General features: G+C 22.9%; 1 long non-coding RNA gene across 2 annotated transcripts in view; it reads left to right on the top strand.

The window, feature by feature from the left end:
* Positions 1-20,676, top strand: part of LOC113555808 — a 49,557-nt gene extending 28,881 nt beyond the window's left edge. The window contains exons 11-17 of one of the 2 annotated variants that reach the window (XR_003405422.1): positions 118-256; positions 3,461-3,599; positions 5,513-5,651; positions 10,130-10,268; positions 13,478-13,616; positions 17,190-17,328; positions 20,544-20,676. This is a non-coding gene — a long non-coding RNA (uncharacterized LOC113555808). The remainder of the gene's footprint in view (positions 1-117; positions 257-3,460; positions 3,600-5,512; positions 5,652-10,129; positions 10,269-13,477; positions 13,617-17,189; positions 17,329-20,543) is intronic. The other variant, XR_003405423.1, reaches the window with a different exon arrangement.
* Positions 20,677-22,912: the final 2,236 nt, after the last annotated feature.

The raw sequence follows: 22,912 nt of genomic DNA, 5'->3' as shown, positions 1-22,912 counted from the left end.
TTTTATATGATAATTTTGACTCGTATTTTAAATTCATATTATTAACTGCGTATAAAACTCTGTATTCTAATGTTGTACTCCATCAATTTCACATTTTAACTGACTACATTTTTTCAGATTGCAGTACAGCAGATCTTTCAAGCCATGATGAAACATGAATTATGGTTTTTAGCACTTGGGAAAATTTGGACATCCCATGTTGAAATTTGACTAGACAATACTGATAATAATAATAATAATAATGGTATTTTGCATGGTACGTTTAATAATAACTGTATGTAATTGATAGCAACTTAATATTAGTGACACAAAAAGTTAGTATCATGAAACCAAGACCAATAAATTAAGTGAATAACTCTTATTTAGCATTCTTAATTCCTTGTATTTCATTGATGCTGATACTTCATAAACATTATAAAACATGGTTTTATATGATAATTTTAATGAGAATTATAAATTCCTATTTTTAACTTTTTATAGAATAGTCAATTCTCAAGTTAGTATTTTGAATCATTGACCAGTAGAAAGAGAATATGTTTCTTTTTTAGCATTAATTACTTTCTTAGATTTCATTAAAGCCAATACTTCATAAATACTATAAAAAAAGTTTTTATATGGTAAATTTGACGTATTTTACAAATTCATTTTTTTAATTGCTTATAAAATATTCAATGTTCATGTTAATATATTGAAACCTTAACCACTAGATAGAGAATATGTTTCTTATTTAGCATTAATTACTTTCATACATTTCATTTAAGCCAATACTTATAAACACCATAAAACATGTTTTTATATGGTAAATTTGACATATTTTACAAATTCATTTTTTTAATTGCTTATAAAATATTCAATTCTCATGTTAATATATTGAAACCTTAACCACTAGATAGAGAATATGTTTCTTATTTAGCATTAATTACTTTCATACATTTCATTTAAGCCAATACTTTATAAACACTATAAAACATGTTTTTATATGGTAAATTTGAAGTATTTTACAAATTCATTTTTTTATGGCTTATAAAACACTCAATTCTCAATTTAGTATCTTGAAACTTTGACCACTAGAAAGAAAAAATGGATCTGATTTAGCATTAATTATTTTCATACATTACATTTAAGCCAATGTTTCATAAACTCTATAAAACATGCTTTTATATGATAATTTTGACGTATATTACAAGTTCAAATTTTTTATGGTTTATGAAACACTCAATTCTCAATTTAGTATCTTGAAACCTTAACCACTATATAGAGAATATGTTTCTTATTTAGCATTAATTACTTTCATACATTTCATTTAAGCCAATACTTTATAAACACTATAAAACATGTTTTTATATGGTAAATTTGACGTATTTTACAAATTCATTTTTTTAATGGCTTATAAATTACTAAATTCTTATGTTAGTATCTTGAAACCTTGACCACTAGATAGAGAATATGGATCTGATTTAGCATTAATTACTTTCATACATTACATTTAAGCCAATGTTTCATAAACTCTATAAAACATGCTTTTATATGATAATTTTGACGTATATTACAAATTCAAATTTTTATGGTTTATGAAACACTCAATTCTCAATTTAGTATCTTGAAACCTTAACCACTATATAGAGAATATGTTCTTATTTAGCATTAATTACTTTCATACATTTCATTTAAGCCAATACTTTATAAACACTATAAAACATGCTTTTATATGATATTTTACTCGTATTTTAAATTCATATTTTTAATTGCTTATAAAATATTAATTCTCATGTTAATATATTGAAACCTTAACCACTAGATAGAGAATATGTTTCTTATTTAGCATTAATTACTTTCATACATTTCATTTAAGCCAATACTTTATAAACACTATAAAACATGTTTTTATATGGTAAATTTGACGTATTTTACAAATTCATTTTTTTATGGCTTATAAAACACTCAATTCTCAATTTAGTATCTTGAAACTTTGACCACTAAAAAGAAAAAATGGATCTGATTTAGCATTAATTATTTTCATACATTACATTTAAGCCAATGTTTCATAAACTCTATAAAACTTGATTTTATATGATAATTTTGACGTATATTACAAATTCAAATTTTTTATGGTTTATGAAACACTCAATTCTCAATTTAGTATCTTGAAACCTTAACCACTATATAGAGAATATGTTTCTTATTTAGCATTAATTACTTTCATACATTTCATTTAAGCCAATACTTTATAAACACTATAAAACATGCTTTTATATGATATTTTTTACTCGTATTTTAAATTCATATTTTTAATTGCTTATAAAATATTTAATTCTCATGTTAATATATTGAAACCTTAACCACTAGATAGAAAATATGTTTCTTATTTAGCATTAATTACTTTCATACATTTCATTTAAGCCAATACTTTATAAACACTATAAAACATGTTTTTATATGGTAAATTTGAAGTATTTTACAAATTCATTTTTTTAATTGCTTATAAATTATAAATTCTTATGTTAATATCTTGTAACCTTAACCACTAGATAGAGAATATGTTTCTTATTTAGCATTAATTACTTTCATACATTACATTTAAGCCAATGTTTCATAAACTCTATAAAACATGCTTTTATATGATAATTTTGACGTATTTTACAAATTCATTTTTTTATGGCTTATAAAACACTCAATTCTCAATTTAGTATCTTGAAACTTTGACCACTAGAAAGAAAAAATGGATCTGATTTAGCATTAATTATTTTCATACATTACATTTAAGCCAATGTTTCATAAACTCTATAAAACATGCTTTTATATGATAATTTTGACGTATATTACAAATTCAAATTATTTATGGTTTATGAAACACTCAATTGTCAATTTAGTATCTTGAAACTTTGACCACTAGAAAGAAAAAATGGATCTGATTTAGCATTAATTATTTTCATACATTACATTTAAGCCAATGTTTCATAAACTCTATAAAACATGCTTTTATATGATAATTTTGACTTATATTACACATTCAAATTTTGTATGGTTTATGAAACACTCAATTCTCAATTTAGTATCTTGAAACCTTAACCACTATATAGAGAATATGTTTCTTATTTAGCATTAATTACTTTCATACATTTCTTTTAAGCCAATACTTTATAAACACTATAAAACATGTTTTTATATGGTAAATTTGACGTATTTTACTAATTCATTTTTTTAATTACTTATAAAATACTAAATTCTCAATTTAGTATCTTGAAACCTTAACCACTATATAGAGAATATGTTTCTTATTTAGCACTTATTACTTTCATACATTTCATTTAAGTTAATGTTTCATAAACATTATATAACATGCTTTTATATGATAATTTTGACTCGTATTTTAAATTCATATTATTAACTGCGTATAAAACTCTGTATTCTAATGTTGTACTCCATCAATTTCACATTTTAACTGACTACATTTTTTCAGATTGCAGTACAGCAGATCTTTCAAGCCATGATGAAACATGAATTATGGTTTTTAGCACTTGGGAAAATTTGGACATCCCATGTTGAAATTTGACTAGACAATACTGATAATAATAATAATAATAATGGTATTTTGCATGGTACGTTTAATAATAACTGTATGTAATTGATAGCAACTTAATATTAGTGACACAAAAAGTTAGTATCATGAAACCAAGACCAATAAATTAAGTGAATAACTCTTATTTAGCATTCTTAATTCCTTGTATTTCATTGATGCTGATACTTCATAAACATTATAAAACATGGTTTTATATGATAATTTTAATGAGAATTATAAATTCCTATTTTTAACTTTTTATAGAATAGTCAATTCTCAAGTTAGTATTTTGAATCATTGACCAGTAGAAAGAGAATATGTTTCTTTTTTAGCATTAATTACTTTCTTAGATTTCATTAAAGCCAATACTTCATAAATACTATAAAAAAAGTTTTTATATGGTAAATTTGACGTATTTTACAAATTCATTTTTTTAATTGCTTATAAAATATTCAATGTTCATGTTAATATATTGAAACCTTAACCACTAGATAGAGAATATGTTTCTTATTTAGCATTAATTACTTTCATACATTTCATTTAAGCCAATACTTTATAAACACCATAAAACATGTTTTTATATGGTAAATTTGACATATTTTACAAATTCATTTTTTTAATTGCTTATAAAATATTCAAATATCTTGTAACCTTAACCACTAGATAGAGAATATGTTTCTTATTTAGCATTAATTACTTTCATACATTACATTGAAGCCAAGGTTCATAAACTCTATAAAACATGCTTTTATATGATAATTTGACGTATATTACAAAGTCATTTTTTTATGGCTTATAAAACACTCAATTCTCAATTTAGTATCTTGAAACTTTGACCACTAGAAAGAAAAATGGATCTGATTTAGCATTAATATTTTCATACATTTCATTTAAGCCAATACTTTATAAACACTATAAAACATGTTTTTATATGGTAAATTTGACGTATTTTACAAATTCATTTTTTTATGGCTTATAAAACACTCAATTCTCAATTTAGTATCTTGAAACTTTGACCACTAGAAAGAAAAAGGGATCTGATTAGCATTAATTATTTTCATACATTACATTTAAGCCAATGTTTCATAAACTCTATAAAACTTGATTTTATATGATAATTTTGACGTATATTACAAATTCAAATTATTTATGGTTTATGAAACACTCAATTGTCAATTTAGTATCTTGAAACTTTGACCACTAGAAAGAAAAAATGGATCTGATTAGCATTAATTATTTTCATACATTACATTTAAGCCAATGTTTCATAAACTCTATAAAACATGCTTTTATATGATAATTTTGACGTATATTACAAATTCAAATTATTTATGGTTTATGAAACACTCAATTGTCAATTTAGTATCTTGAAACTTTGACCACTAGAAAGAAAAAATGGATCTGATTTAGCATTAATTATTTTCATACATTACATTTAAGCCAATGTTTCATAAACTCTATAAAACATGCTTTTATATGATAATTTTGACTTATATTACACATTCAAATTTTGTATGGTTTATGAAACACTCAATTCTCAATTTAGTATCTTGAAACCTTAACCACTATATAGAGAATATGTTTCTTATTTAGCATTAATTACTTTCATACATTTCTTTTAAGCCAATACTTTATAAACACTATAAAACATGTTTTTATATGGTAAATTTGACGTATTTTACTAATTCATTTTTTTAATTACTTATAAAATACTAAATTCTCAATTTAGTATCTTGAAACCTTAACCACTATATAGAGAATATGTTTCTTATTTAGCACTTATTACTTTCATACATTTCATTTAAGTTAATGTTTCATAAACATTATATAACATGCTTTTATATGATAATTTTGACTCGTATTTTAAATTCATATTATTAACTGCGTATAAAACTCTGTATTCTAATGTTGTACTCCATCAATTTCACATTTTAACTGACTACATTTTTTCAGATTGCAGTACAGCAGATCTTTCAAGCCATGATGAAACATGAATTATGGTTTTTAGCACTTGGGAAAATTTGGACATCCCATGTTGAAATTTGACTAGACAATACTGATAATAATAATAATAATAATGGTATTTTGCATGGTACGTTTAATAATAACTGTATGTAATTGATAGCAACTTAATATTAGTGACACAAAAAGTTAGTATCATGAAACCAAGACCAATAAATTAAGTGAATAACTCTTATTTAGCATTCTTAATTCCTTGTATTTCATTGATGCTGATACTTCATAAACATTATAAAACATGGTTTTATATGATAATTTTAATGAGAATTATAAATTCCTATTTTTAACTTTTTATAGAATAGTCAATTCTCAAGTTAGTATTTTGAATCATTGACCAGTAGAAAGAGAATATGTTTCTTTTTTAGCATTAATTACTTTCTTAGATTTCATTAAAGCCAATTCTTCATAAATACTATAAAAAAAGTTTTTATATGGTAAATTTGACGTATTTTACAAATTCATTTTTTTAATTGCTTATAAAATATTCAATGTTCATGTTAATATATTGAAACCTTAACCACTAGATAGAGAATATGTTTCTTATTTAGCATTAATTACTTTCATACATTTCATTTAAGCCAATACTTTATAAACACCATAAAACATGTTTTTATATGGTAAATTTGACGTATTTTACAAATTCATTTTTTTAATTGCTTATAAAATATTCAATTCTCATGTTAATATATTGAAACCTTAACCACTAGATAGAGAATATGTTTCTTATTTAGCATTAATTACTTTCATACATTTCATTTAAGCCAATACTTTATAAACACTATAAAACATGTTTTTATATGGTAAATTTGAAGTATTTTACAAATTCATTTTTTTAATTGCTTATAAATTATAAATTCTTATGTTAATATCTTGTAACCTTAACCACTAGATAGAGAATATGTTTCTTATTTAGCATTAATTACTTTCATACATTACATTTAAGCCAATGTTTCATAAACTCTATAAAACATGCTTTTATATGATAATTTTGACGTATATTACAAATTCATTTTTTATGGCTTATAAAACACTCAATTCTCAATTTAGTATCTTGAAACTTTGACCACTACAAAGAAAAATGGATCTGATTTAGCATTAATTATTTTCATACATTTCATTTAAGCCAATACTTTATAAACACTATAAAACATGTTTTTATATGGTAAATTTGACGTATTTTACAAATTCATTTCTTTATGGCTTATAAAACACTCAATTCTCAATTTAGTATCTTGAAACTTTGACCACTAGAAAGAAAAATGGATCTGATTTAGCATTAATTATTTTCATACATTACATTTAAGCCAATGTTTCATAAACTCTATAAAACTTGATTTTATATGATAATTTTGACGTATATTACTAATTCAAATTATTTATGGTTTATGAATCACTCAATTGTCAATTTAGTATCTTGAAACTTTGACCACTAGAAAGAAAAAATGGATCTGATTTAGCATTAATTATTTTCATACATTACATTTAAGCCAATGTTTCATAAACTCTATAAAACATGTTTTTATATGATAATTTTGACGTATATTACAAATTCAAATTTTTTATGGTTTATGAAACACTCAATTCTCAATTTAGTATCTTGAAACCTTAACCACTATAGAGAATATGTTTCTTATTTAGCATTAATTACTTTCATACATTTCATTTAAGCCAATACTTTATAAACACTATAAAACATGCTTTAATATGATATTTTTACTCGTATTTTAAATTCATATTTTTAATTGCTTATAAAATATTTAATTCTCATGTTAATATATTGAAACCTTAACCACTAGATAGAGAATATGTTTCTTATTTAGCATTAATTACTTTCATACATTTCATTTAAGCCAATACTTTATAAACACTATAAAACATGTTTTTATATGGTAAATTTGAAGTATTTTACAAATTCATTTTTTTAATTGCTTATAAATTATAAATTCTTATGTTAATATCTTGTAACCTTAACCACAAGATAGAGAATATGTTTCTTATTTAGCATTAATTACTTTCATACATTACATTTAAGCCAATGTTTCATAAACTCTATAAAACATGCTTTTATATGATAATTTTGACGTATATTACAAATTCATTTTTTTATGGCTTATAAAACACTCAATTCTCAATTTAGTATCTTGAAACTTTGACCACTAGAAAGAAAAATGGATCTAATTTAGCATTAATTATTTTCATACATTTCATTTAAGCCAATACTTTATAAACACTATAAAACATGTTTTTATATGGTAAATTTGACGTATTTTACAAATTCATTTTTTTATGGCTTATAAAACACTCAATTCTCAATTTAGTATCTTGAAACTTTGACCACTAGAAAGAAAAAGGGATCTGATTTAGCATTAATTATTTTCATACATTACATTTAAGCCAATGTTTCATAAACTCTATAAAACTTGATTTTATATGATAATTTTGACGTATATTACAAATTCAAATTATTTATGGTTTATGAAACACTCAATTGTCAATTTAGTATCTTGAAACTTTGACCACTAGAAAGAAAAAATGGATCTGATTTAGCATTAATTATTTTCATACATTACATTTAAGCCAATGTTTCATAAACTCTATAAAACACGCTTTTATATGATAATTTTGACGTATATTACAAATTCAAATTTTTTATGGTTTATGAAACACTCAATTCTCAATTTAGTATCTTGAAACCTTAACCACTATATAGAGAATATGTTTCTTATTTAGCATTAATTACTTTCATACATTTCATTTAAGCCAATACTTTATAAACACTATAAAACATGCTTTAATATGATATTTTTTACTCGTATTTTAAATTCATATTTTTAATTGCTTATAAAATATTTAATTCTCATGTTAATATATTGAAACCTTAACCACTAGATAGAGAATATGTTTCTTATTTAGCATTAATTACTTTCATACATTTCATTTAAGCCAATACTTTATAAACACTATAAAACATGTTTTTATATGGTAAATTTGACGTATTTTACAAATTCATTTTTTTATGGCTTATAAAACACTCAATTCTCAATTTAGTATCTTGAAACTTTGACCACTAAAAAGAAAAAATGGATCTGATTTAGCATTAATTATTTTCATACATTACATTTAAGCCAATGTTTCTTAAACTCTATAAAACTTGATTTTATATGATAATTTTGACGTATATTACAAATTCAAATTTTTTATGGTTTATGAAACACTCAATTCTCAATTTAGTATCTTGAAACCTTAACCACTATATAGAGAATATGTTTCTTATTTAGCATTAATTACTTTCATACATTTCATTTAAGCCAATACTTTATAAACACTATAAAACATGCTTTTATATGATATTTTTTACTCGTATTTTAAATTCATATTTTTAATTGCTTATAAAATATTTAATTCTCATGTTAATATATTGAAACCTTAACCACTAGATAGAAAATATGTTTCTTATTTAGCATTAATTACTTTCATACATTTCATTTAAGCCAATACTTTATAAACACTATAAAACATGTTTTTATATGGTAAATTTGAAGTATTTTACAAATTCATTTTTTTAATTGCTTATAAATTATAAATTCTTATGTTAATATCTTGTAACCTTAACCACTAGATAGAGAATATGTTTCTTATTTAGCATTAATTACTTTCATACATTACATTTAAGCCAATGTTTCATAAACTCTATAAAACATGCTTTTATATGATAATTTTGACGTATTTTACAAATTCATTTTTTTATGGCTTATAAAACACTCAATTCTCAATTTAGTATCTTGAAACTTTGACCACTAGAAAGAAAAAATGGATCTGATTTAGCATTAATTATTTTCATACATTACATTTAAGCCAATGTTTCATAAACTCTATAAAACATGCTTTTATATGATAATTTTGACGTATATTACAAATTCAAATTATTTATGGTTTATGAAACACTCAATTGTCAATTTAGTATCTTGAAACTTTGACCACTAGAAAGAAAAAATGGATCTGATTTAGCATTAATTATTTTCATACATTACATTTAAGCCAATGTTTCATAAACTCTATAAAACATGCTTTTATATGATAATTTTGACTTATATTACACATTCAAATTTTGTATGGTTTATGAAACACTCAATTCTCAATTTAGTATCTTGAAACCTTAACCACTATATAGAGAATATGTTTCTTATTTAGCATTAATTACTTTCATACATTTCTTTTAAGCCAATACTTTATAAACACTATAAAACATGTTTTTATATGGTAAATTTGACGTATTTTACTAATTCATTTTTTTAATTACTTATAAAATACTAAATTCTCAATTTAGTATCTTGAAACCTTAACCACTATATAGAGAATATGTTTCTTATTTAGCACTTATTACTTTCATACATTTCATTTAAGTTAATGTTTCATAAACATTATATAACATGCTTTTATATGATAATTTTGACTCGTATTTTAAATTCATATTATTAACTGCGTATAAAACTCTGTATTCTAATGTTGTACTCCATCAATTTCACATTTTAACTGACTACATTTTTTCAGATTGCAGTACAGCAGATCTTTCAAGCCATGATGAAACATGAATTATGGTTTTTAGCACTTGGGAAAATTTGGACATCCCATGTTGAAATTTGACTAGACAATACTGATAATAATAATAATAATAATGGTATTTTGCATGGTACGTTTAATAATAACTGTATGTAATTGATAGCAACTTAATATTAGTGACACAAAAAGTTAGTATCATGAAACCAAGACCAATAAATTAAGTGAATAACTCTTATTTAGCATTCTTAATTCCTTGTATTTCATTGATGCTGATACTTCATAAACATTATAAAACATGGTTTTATATGATAATTTTAATGAGAATTATAAATTCCTATTTTTAACTTTTTATAGAATAGTCAATTCTCAAGTTAGTATTTTGAATCATTGACCAGTAGAAAGAGAATATGTTTCTTTTTTAGCATTAATTACTTTCTTAGATTTCATTAAAGCCAATACTTCATAAATACTATAAAAAAAGTTTTTATATGGTAAATTTGACGTATTTTACAAATTCATTTTTTTAATTGCTTATAAAATATTCAATGTTCATGTTAATATATTGAAACCTTAACCACTAGATAGAGAATATGTTTCTTATTTAGCATTAATTACTTTCATACATTTCATTTAAGCCAATACTTTATAAACACCATAAAACATGTTTTTATATGGTAAATTTGACATATTTTACAAATTCATTTTTTTAATTGCTTATAAAATATTCAATTCTCATGTTAATATATTGAAACCTTAACCACTAGATAGAGAATATGTTTCTTATTTAGCATTAATTACTTTCATACATTTCATTTAAGCCAATACTTTATAAACACTATAAAACATGTTTTTATATGGTAAATTTGAAGTATTTTACAAATTCATTTTTTTATGGCTTATAAAACACTCAATTCTCAATTTAGTATCTTGAAACTTTGACCACTAGAAAGAAAAAATGGATCTGATTTAGCATTAATTATTTTCATACATTACATTTAAGCCAATGTTTCATAAACTCTATAAAACATGCTTTTATATGATAATTTTGACGTATATTACAAGTTCAAATTTTTTATGGTTTATGAAACACTCAATTCTCAATTTAGTATCTTGAAACCTTAACCACTATATAGAGAATATGTTTCTTATTTAGCATTAATTACTTTCATACATTTCATTTAAGCCAATACTTTATAAACACTATAAAACATGTTTTTATATGGTAAATTTGAAGTATTTTACAAATTCATTTTTTTAATTGCTTATAAATTATAAATTCTTATGTTAATATCTTGTAACCTTAACCACTAGATAGAGAATATGTTTCTTATTTAGCATTAATTACTTTCATACATTACATTTAAGCCAATGTTTCATAAACTCTATAAAACATGCTTTTATATGATAATTTTGACGTATATTACAAATTCAAATTTTTTATGGTTTATGAAACACTCAATTCTCAATTTAGTATCTTGAAACCTTAACCACTATATAGAGAATATGTTTCTTATTTAGCATTAATTACTTTCATACATTTCATTTAAGCCAATACTTTATAAACACTATAAAACATGCTTTAATATGATATTTTTTACTCGTATTTTAAATTCATATTTTTAATTGCTTATAAAATATTTAATTCTCATGTTAATATATTGAAACCTTAACCACTAGATAGAGAATATGTTTCTTATTTAGCATTAATTACTTTCATACATTTCATTTAAGCCAATACTTTATAAACACTATAAAACATGTTTTTATATGGTAAATTTGACGTATTTTACAAATTCATTTTTTTATGGCTTATAAAACACTCAATTCTCAATTTAGTATCTTGAAACTTTGACCACTAAAAAGAAAAAATGGATCTGATTTAGCATTAATTATTTTCATACATTACATTTAAGCCAATGTTTCATAAACTCTATAAAACTTGATTTTATATGATAATTTTGACGTATATTACAAATTCAAATTTTTTATGGTTTATGAAACACTCAATTCTCAATTTAGTATCTTGAAACCTTAACCACTATATAGAGAATATGTTTCTTATTTAGCATTAATTACTTTCATACATTTCATTTAAGCCAATACTTTATAAACACTATAAAACATGCTTTTATATGATATTTTTTACTCGTATTTTAAATTCATATTTTTAATTGCTTATAAAATATTTAATTCTCATGTTAATATATTGAAACCTTAACCACTAGATAGAAAATATGTTTCTTATTTAGCATTAATTACTTTCATACATTTCATTTAAGCCAATACTTTATAAACACTATAAAACATGTTTTTATATGGTAAATTTGAAGTATTTTACAAATTCATTTTTTTAATTGCTTATAAATTATAAATTCTTATGTTAATATCTTGTAACCTTAACCACTAGATAGAGAATATGTTTCTTATTTAGCATTAATTACTTTCATACATTACATTTAAGCCAATGTTTCATAAACTCTATAAAACATGCTTTTATATGATAATTTTGACGTATTTTACAAATTCATTTTTTTATGGCTTATAAAACACTCAATTCTCAATTTAGTATCTTGAAACTTTGACCACTAGAAAGAAAAAATGGATCTGATTTAGCATTAATTATTTTCATACATTACATTTAAGCCAATGTTTCATAAACTCTATAAAACATGCTTTTATATGATAATTTTGACGTATATTACAAATTCAAATTATTTATGGTTTATGAAACACTCAATTGTCAATTTAGTATCTTGAAACTTTGACCACTAGAAAGAAAAAATGGATCTGATTTAGCATTAATTATTTTCATACATTACATTTAAGCCAATGTTTCATAAACTCTATAAAACATGCTTTTATATGATAATTTTGACTTATATTACACATTCAAATTTTGTATGGTTTATGAAACACTCAATTCTCAATTTAGTATCTTGAAACCTTAACCACTATATAGAGAATATGTTTCTTATTTAGCATTAATTACTTTCATACATTTCTTTTAAGCCAATACTTTATAAACACTATAAAACATGTTTTTATATGGTAAATTTGACGTATTTTACTAATTCATTTTTTTAATTACTTATAAAATACTAAATTCTCAATTTAGTATCTTGAAACCTTAACCACTATATAGAGAATATGTTTCTTATTTAGCACTTATTACTTTCATACATTTCATTTAAGTTAATGTTTCATAAACATTATATAACATGCTTTTATATGATAATTTTGACTCGTATTTTAAATTCATATTATTAACTGCGTATAAAACTCTGTATTCTAATGTTGTACTCCATCAATTTCACATTTTAACTGACTACATTTTTTCAGATTGCAGTACAGCAGATCTTTCAAGCCATGATGAAACATGAATTATGGTTTTTAGCACTTGGGAAAATTTGGACATCCCATGTTGAAATTTGACTAGACAATACTGATAATAATAATAATAATAATGGTATTTTGCATGGTACGTTTAATAATAACTGTATGTAATTGATAGCAACTTAATATTAGTGACACAAAAAGTTAGTATCATGAAACCAAGACCAATAAATTAAGTGAATAACTCTTATTTAGCATTCTTAATTCCTTGTATTTCATTGATGCTGATACTTCATAAACATTATAAAACATGGTTTTATATGATAATTTTAATGAGAATTATAAATTCCTATTTTTAACTTTTTATAGAATAGTCAATTCTCAAGTTAGTATTTTGAATCATTGACCAGTAGAAAGAGAATATGTTTCTTTTTTAGCATTAATTACTTTCTTAGATTTCATTAAAGCCAATACTTCATAAATACTATAAAAAAAGTTTTTATATGGTAAATTTGACGTATTTTACAAATTCATTTTTTTAATTGCTTATAAAATATTCAATGTTCATGTTAATATATTGAAACCTTAACCACTAGATAGAGAATATGTTTCTTATTTAGCATTAATTACTTTCATACATTTCATTTAAGCCAATACTTTATAAACACCATAAAACATGTTTTTATATGGTAAATTTGACATATTTTACAAATTCATTTTTTTAATTGCTTATAAAATATTCAATTCTCATGTTAATATATTGAAACCTTAACCACTAGATAGAGAATATGTTTCTTATTTAGCATTAATTACTTTCATACATTTCATTTAAGCCAATACTTTATAAACACTATAAAACATGTTTTTATATGGTAAATTTGAAGTATTTTACAAATTCATTTTTTTATGGCTTATAAAACACTCAATTCTCAATTTAGTATCTTGAAACTTTGACCACTAGAAAGAAAAAATGGATCTGATTTAGCATTAATTATTTTCATACATTACATTTAAGCCAATGTTTCATAAACTCTATAAAACATGCTTTTATATGATAATTTTGACGTATATTACAAGTTCAAATTTTTTATGGTTTATGAAACACTCAATTCTCAATTTAGTATCTTGAAACCTTAACCACTATATAGAGAATATGTTTCTTATTTAGCATTAATTACTTTCATACATTTCATTTAAGCCAATACTTTATAAACACTATAAAACATGTTTTTATATGGTAAATTTGAAGTATTTTACAAATTCATTTTTTTAATTGCTTATAAATTATAAATTCTTATGTTAATATATTGAAACCTTAACCACTAGATAGAGAATATGTTTCTTATTTAGCATTAATTACTTTCATACATTTCATTTAAGCCAATACTTTATAAACACTATAAAACATGTTTTTATATGGTAAATTTGAAGTATTTTACAAATTCATTTTTTTATGGCTTATAAAACACTCAATTCTCAATTTAGTATCTTGAAACTTTGACCACTAGAAAGAAAAAATGGATCTGATTTAGCATTAATTATTTTCATACATTACATTTAAGCCAATGTTTCATAAACTCTATAAAACATGCTTTTATATGATAATTTTGACGTATATTACAAGTTCAAATTTTTTATGGTTTATGAAACACTCAATTCTCAATTTAGTATCTTGAAACCTTAACCACTATATAGAGAATATGTTTCTTATTTAGCATTAATTACTTTCATACATTTCATTTAAGCCAATACTTTATAAACACTATAAAACATGTTTTTATATGGTAAATTTGAAGTATTTTACAAATTCATTTTTTTAATTGCTTATAAATTATAAATTCTTATGTTAATATCTTGTAACCTTAACCACTAGATAGAGAATATGTTTCTTATTTAGCATTAATTACTTTCATACATTACATTTAAGCCAATGTTTCATAAACTCTATAAAACATGCTTTTATATGATAATTTTGACGTATATTACAAATTCAAATTTTTTATGGTTTATGAAACACTCAATTCTCAATTTAGTATCTTGAAACCTTAACCACTATATAGAGAATATGTTTCTTATTTAGCATTAATTACTTTCATACATTTCATTTAAGCCAATACTTTATAAACACTATAAAACATGCTTTAATATGATATTTTTTACTCGTATTTTAAATTCATATTTTTAATTGCTTATAAAATATTTAATTCTCATGTTAATATATTGAAACCTTAACCACTAGATAGAGAATATGTTTCTTATTTAGCATTAATTACTTTCATACATTTCATTTAAGCCAATACTTTATAAACACTATAAAACATGTTTTTATATGGTAAATTTGACGTATTTTACAAATTCATTTTTTTATGGCTTATAAAACACTCAATTCTCAATTTAGTATCTTGAAACTTTGACCACTAAAAAGAAAAAATGGATCTGATTTAGCATTAATTATTTTCATACATTACATTTAAGCCAATGTTTCATAAACTCTATAAAACTTGATTTTATATGATAATTTTGACGTATATTACAAATTCAAATTTTTTATGGTTTATGAAACACTCAATTCTCAATTTAGTATCTTGAAACCTTAACCACTATATAGAGAATATGTTTCTTATTTAGCATTAATTACTTTCATACATTTCATTTAAGCCAATACTTTATAAACACTATAAAACATGCTTTTATATGATATTTTTTACTCGTATTTTAAATTCATATTTTTAATTGCTTATAAAATATTTAATTCTCATGTTAATATATTGAAACCTTAACCACTAGATAGAAAATATGTTTCTTATTTAGCATTAATTACTTTCATACATTTCATTTAAGCCAATACTTTATAAACACTATAAAACATGTTTTTATATGGTAAATTTGAAGTATTTTACAAATTCATTTTTTTAATTGCTTATAAATTATAAATTCTTATGTTAATATCTTGTAACCTTAACCACTAGATAGAGAATATGTTTCTTATTTAGCATTAATTACTTTCATACATTACATTTAAGCCAATGTTTCATAAACTCTATAAAACATGCTTTTATATGATAATTTTGACGTATTTTACAAATTCATTTTTTTATGGCTTATAAAACACTCAATTCTCAATTTAGTATCTTGAAACTTTGACCACTAGAAAGAAAAAATGGATCTGATTTAGCATTAATTATTTTCATACATTACATTTAAGCCAATGTTTCATAAACTCTATAAAACATGCTTTTATATGATAATTTTGACTTATATTACACATTCAAATTTTGTATGGTTTATGAAACACTCAATTCTCAATTTAGTATCTTGAAACCTTAACCACTATATAGAGAATATGTTTCTTATTTAGCATTAATTACTTTCATACATTTCTTTTAAGCCAATACTTTATAAACACTATAAAACATGTTTTTATATGGTAAATTTGACGTATTTTACTAATTCATTTTTTTAATTGCTTATAAAATACTAAATTCTCAATTTAGTATCTTGAAACCTTAACCACTATATAGAGAATATGTTTCTTATTTAGCACTTATTACTTTCATACATTTCATTTAAGTTAATGTTTCATAAACATTATATAACATGCTTTTATATGATAATTTTGACTCGTATTTTAAATTCATATTATTAACTGCGTATAAAACTCTGTATTCTAATGTTGTACTCCATCAATTTCACATTTTAACTGACTACATTTTTTCAGATTGCAGTACAGCAGATCTTTCAAGCCATGATGAAACATGAATTATGGTTTTTAGCACTTGGGAAAATTTGGACATCCCATGTTGAAATTTGACTAGACAATACTGATAATAATAATAATAATAATGGTATTTTGCATGGTACGTTTAATAATAACTGTATGTAATTGATAGCAACTTAATATTAGTGACACAAAAAGTTAGTATCATGAAACCAAGACCAATAAATTAAGTGAATAACTCTTATTTAGCATTCTTAATTCCTTGTATTTCATTGATGCTGATACTTCATAAACATTATAAAACATGGTTTTATATGATAATTTTAATGAGAATTATAAATTCCTATTTTTAACTTTTTATAGAATAGTCAATTCTCAAGTTAGTATTTTGAATCATTGACCAGTAGAAAGAGAATATGTTTCTTTTTTAGCATTAATTACTTTCTTAGATTTCATTAAAGCCAATACTTCATAAATACTATAAAAAAAGTTTTTATATGGTAAATTTGACGTATTTTACAAATTCATTTTTTTAATTGCTTATAAAATATTCAATGTTCATGTTAATATATTGAAACCTTAACCACTAGATAGAGAATATGTTTCTTATTTAGCATTAATTACTTTCATACATTTCATTTAAGCCAATACTTTATAAACACCATAAAACATGTTTTTATATGGTAAATTTGACATATTTTACAAATTCATTTTTTTAATTGCTTATAAAATATTCAATTCTCATGTTAATATATTGAAACCTTAACCACTAGATAGAGAATATGTTTCTTATTTAGCATTAATTACTTTCATACATTTCATTTAAGCCAATACTTTATAAACACTATAAAACATGTTTTTATATGGTAAATTTGAAGTATTTTACAAATTCATTTTTTTATGGCTTATAAAACACTCAATTCTCAATTTAGTATCTTGAAACTTTGACCACTAGAAAGAAAAAATGGATCTGATTTAGCATTAATTATTTTCATACATTACATTTAAGCCAATGTTTCATAAACTCTATAAAACATGCTTTTATATGATAATTTTGACGTATATTACAAGTTCAAATTTTTATGGTTTATGAAACACTCAATTCTCAATTTAGTATCTTGAAACCTTAACCACTATATAGAGAATATGTTTCTTATTTAGCATTAATTACTTTCATACATTTCATTTAAGCCAATACTTTATAAACACTATAAAACATGTTTTTATATGGTAAATTTGAAGTATTTTACAAATTCATTTTTTTAATTGCTTATAAATTATAAATTCTTATGTTAATATCTTGTAACCTTAACCACTAGATAGAGAATATGTTTCTTATTTAGCATTAATTACTTTCATACATTACATTTAAGCCAATGTTTCATAAACTCTATAAAACATGCTTTTATATGATAATTTTGACGTATATTACAAATTCAAATTTTTTATGGTTTATGAAACACTCAATTCTCAATTTAGTATCTTGAAACCTTAACCACTATATAGAGAATATGTTTCTTATTTAGCATTAATTACTTTCATACATTTCATTTAAGCCAATACTTTATAAACACTATAAAACATGTTTTTATATGGTAAATTTGACGTATTTTACAAATTCATTTTTTTATGGCTTATAAAACAGTCAATTGTCAATTTAGTATCTTGAAACTTTGACCACTAGAAAGAAAAAATGGATCTGATTTAGCATTAATTATTTTCATACATTACATTTAAGCCAATGTTTCATAAACTCTATAAAACTTGATTTTATATGATAATTTTGACGTATATTACAAATTAAAATTATTTATGGTTTATGAAACACTCAATTGTCAATTTAGTATCTTGAAACTTTGACCACTAGAAAGAAAAAATGGATCTGATTTAGCATTAATTATTTTCATACATTACATTTAAGCCAATGTTTCATAAACTCTATAAAACATGCTTTTATATGATAATTTTGACTTATATTACACATTCAATTTTTGTATGGTTTATGAAACACTCAATTCTCAATTTAGTATCTTGAAACCTTAACCACTATATAGAGAATATGTTTCTTATTTAGCATTAATTACTTTCATACATTTCATTTAAGCCAATACTTTATAAACACTATAAAACATGTTTTTATATGGTAAATTTGACGTATTTTACAAATTCATTTTTTTATGGCTTATAAAACAGTCAATTGTCAATTTAGTATCTTGAAACTTTGACCACTAGAAAGAAAAAATGGATCTGATTTAGCATTAATTATTTTCATACATTACATTTAAGCCAATGTTTCATAAACTCTATAAAACTTGATTTTATATGATAATTTTGACGTATATTACAAATTAAAATTATTTATGGTTTATGAAACACTCAATTGTCAATTTAGTATCTTGAAACTTTGACCACTAGAAAGAAAAAATGGATCTGATTTAGCATTAATTATTTTCATACATTACATTTAAGCCAATGTTTCATAAACTCTATAAAACATGCTTTTATATGATAATTTTGACTTATATTACACATTCAAATTTTGTATGGTTTATGAAACACTCAATTCTCAATTTAGTATCTTGAAACCTTAACCACTATATAGAGAATATGTTTCTTATTTAGCATTAATTACTTTCATACATTTCATTTAAGCCAATACTTTATAAACACTATAAAACATGTTTTTATATGGTAAATTTGACGTATTTTACAAATTCATTTTTTTATGGCTTATAAAACAGTCAATTGTCAATTTAGTATCTTGAAACTTTGACCACTAGAAAGAAAAAATGGATCTGATTTAGCATTAATTATTTTCATACATTACATTTAAGCCAATGTTTCATAAACTCTATAAAACTTGATTTTATATGATAATTTTGACGTATATTACAAATTAAAATTATTTATGGTTTATGAAACACTCAATTGTCAATTTAGTATCTTGAAACTTTGACCACTAGAAAGAAAAAATGGATCTGATTTAGCATTAATTATTTTCATACATTACATTTAAGCCAATGTTTCATAAACTCTATAAAACATGCTTTTATATGATAATTTTGACTTATATTACACATTCAAATTTTGTATGGTTTATGAAACACTCAATTCTCAATTTAGTATCTTGAAACCTTAACCACTATATAGAGAATATGTTTCTTATTTAGCATTAATTACTTTCATACATTTCTTTTAAGCCAATACTTTATAAACACTATAAAACATGCTTTTATATGATAATTTTTACTTGTATTTTAAATTCATATTTTTAACAGCGTATAAAACTCTGTATTCTAATGTTGTTCTCCACCAATTTCACATTTTAAGTGACTACATTTTTTCTGATTGCAGAATAGCAGATCTTTCAAGGCTCGCTGAAACCTGAATTAACATTTTTACCACATTGAAAAGTTTTAACATCCTACATTTATATTGGACTAGAAGATTCCGATAAATCTAATAATTTTATGCAATTCACTTTTATTATTTTATGGTTAAATTCATTTTTATTAGAAATAAAATGCATTTTAAAGGCCAATAAATGTATGAAATGTAATAATATATTCTAAAATTTTTATATGCCCACAAATATTTTTCAATTATAAATCATTAGTCATCTTTGTTTATATATTTGATTTCAATCAAATATGAACTTGAAATGTGTATAAAAAATAATTATCTTTTTATATATCTAGATTTTATGATTTTAATCTTATGAACTACAACTACGTATAAAAAATCATGTGTAACATTTTCAAAACTTAAAAATACAGGACAGACAACTTTTAAGAAGAAAAGAGTTAGTGTTTTTTTTTGTGATTTTGATAAATATCAAAATAAAGGTTTTTAATACCTAGTTATAAAAAAAATTTATGACTTATGAGTAAAGTTTTATGGACATTTGTGATCTTATTTTTTGTTTATATTTTCAAAAATATTAGTGATCATAATACATTCATATGCTTAATTAATATAGCCAGTTTGTCGGATTTTTTTTTTGTCAATAGAAGCAGTCTATATAGGCAAATTTTATACAATTTAATTATTTTTGAAATATAGAATATTGGTAGATTCTTCTAATATTCTATCTCTATGATATAATTTATTTTATTAATTATTTTATCTTACAGTACACCTCAAATAGTGAAATTGAGTGCATTATGTATTTTATTATATTGTCATGCAGACTTGAAGGTGTTTTGTATAGGCAACCCTACTGCACTTTCAAAATGTTCAATATTATTCCTCACGAACCATTGCATATTATATAAAAATTATCTACTCATTTATGACTTTGTTACAGTGTAACTGTCCAAATTCTAAATTGTTCATAAATTTTTGTGTTAAAACTCAATTTATTATTAGTTATTACGTTATCCAAAACTCCAAAACTAAATCCTTTAATACTGGCCCCTTTAGATAAAATGTTCAAAGGCCGACACAAATTCGTCCCTAGATGCGTCTTCCGATTAGTAAAAGTTTTTTAACTCAATTATTTAGACGGTAAATGGTGATTTAAATGTGCAGTTTAAAAAAAAAAATTGGCAGGAAATTTGGTTTTAGCAATTTCTTAGTTTTAAAATTGAAATTCAAAATTCTTTAGAACAGAAATTTGATCTGGAGGTGTCAATGCGTTGAGCCTCGAAGATTTCGAAACGAAACAACCAATATTAAAAATGTTAGTATTTCAATTTGAATCTCAAAATCTATAGATGAATATCATAACAACAGATTATATCATGTGTTGAAATAACGAGTTGTAAAATGCAAAGTTTTAGAAAAGTTATGTTATACAATATAAAACTTTTTTAAATATTTATTTTATTTACTTACTGCAAGTTTGCATATATAATTATGTGTTTCAGTAATAAAAGTTTAACATCACCCTAAACGGTATGATAATACTGAACCTTCTACATTTAAATTACCAAAAGCAACAAAAAAACTATGAAAAATTACGACTTGGTACAATTTGTACGAAATATATTCACAAATTGCAAACGTCAAAGTCATATAATATTCTATGTAAATAAAACAACTATATTACTTATTATACGTAGGTACAAGTTACAAAAGGTAGACTTTAAACATCTTTGCAATAGCGTAAATATACTTAATTTCGCAGTGTGTTTCATCATTATCTATGAGTAGTACTATTATTATGTATAAAGTTGTAACTCACGGGAATCCCTCTTATCCGAGACTGGATAAAAATATAATTCAAAAACTTTCATGCTAATCTCAATACATCTGATGGCGCACGGTTCTACAACCTGGGAAAAAAAAAAACGAAAAATCGGCGTTTAAAACCACGTCTACCCGAAGATCTCCTTCTATCACAATCAAGCGAAGACGAAGATCGATTTTAAATTACCACTAATAAATAAATATTAACTAACATTAGCATGTATATCACTATATCACTAACTAAAAATATTAGTAATTGTAATTTGTTATTTGTAATTGAACACGTTAGTAAACTTGTAATAGCATGATAAAATGCTGAAACATTTTAATTTTAATAAATAAATAAATAAAAAAAAAAAAGTTATAAGTACTGTATATTTGCATAAATATTTGTTTCCCTCAAATATATTTTTGAAAAACCTTAGTGGTCGTTCGACGTGTTTGAAACTCAAGATTCTGGTATTTTGGATGATGCTGATCAAAAGCGGTATCTGTCGTGGACACCGTAAATGCCGTTTTTACCCCACATTGGG

The sequence above is a fragment of the Rhopalosiphum maidis genome, chromosome 3 (assembly GCF_003676215.2).
Source record: "Rhopalosiphum maidis isolate BTI-1 chromosome 3, ASM367621v3, whole genome shotgun sequence".
NCBI lineage: Eukaryota > Metazoa > Arthropoda > Insecta > Hemiptera > Aphididae > Rhopalosiphum > Rhopalosiphum maidis.
This window is presented reverse-complemented; position numbering and strand designations above follow the sequence as displayed.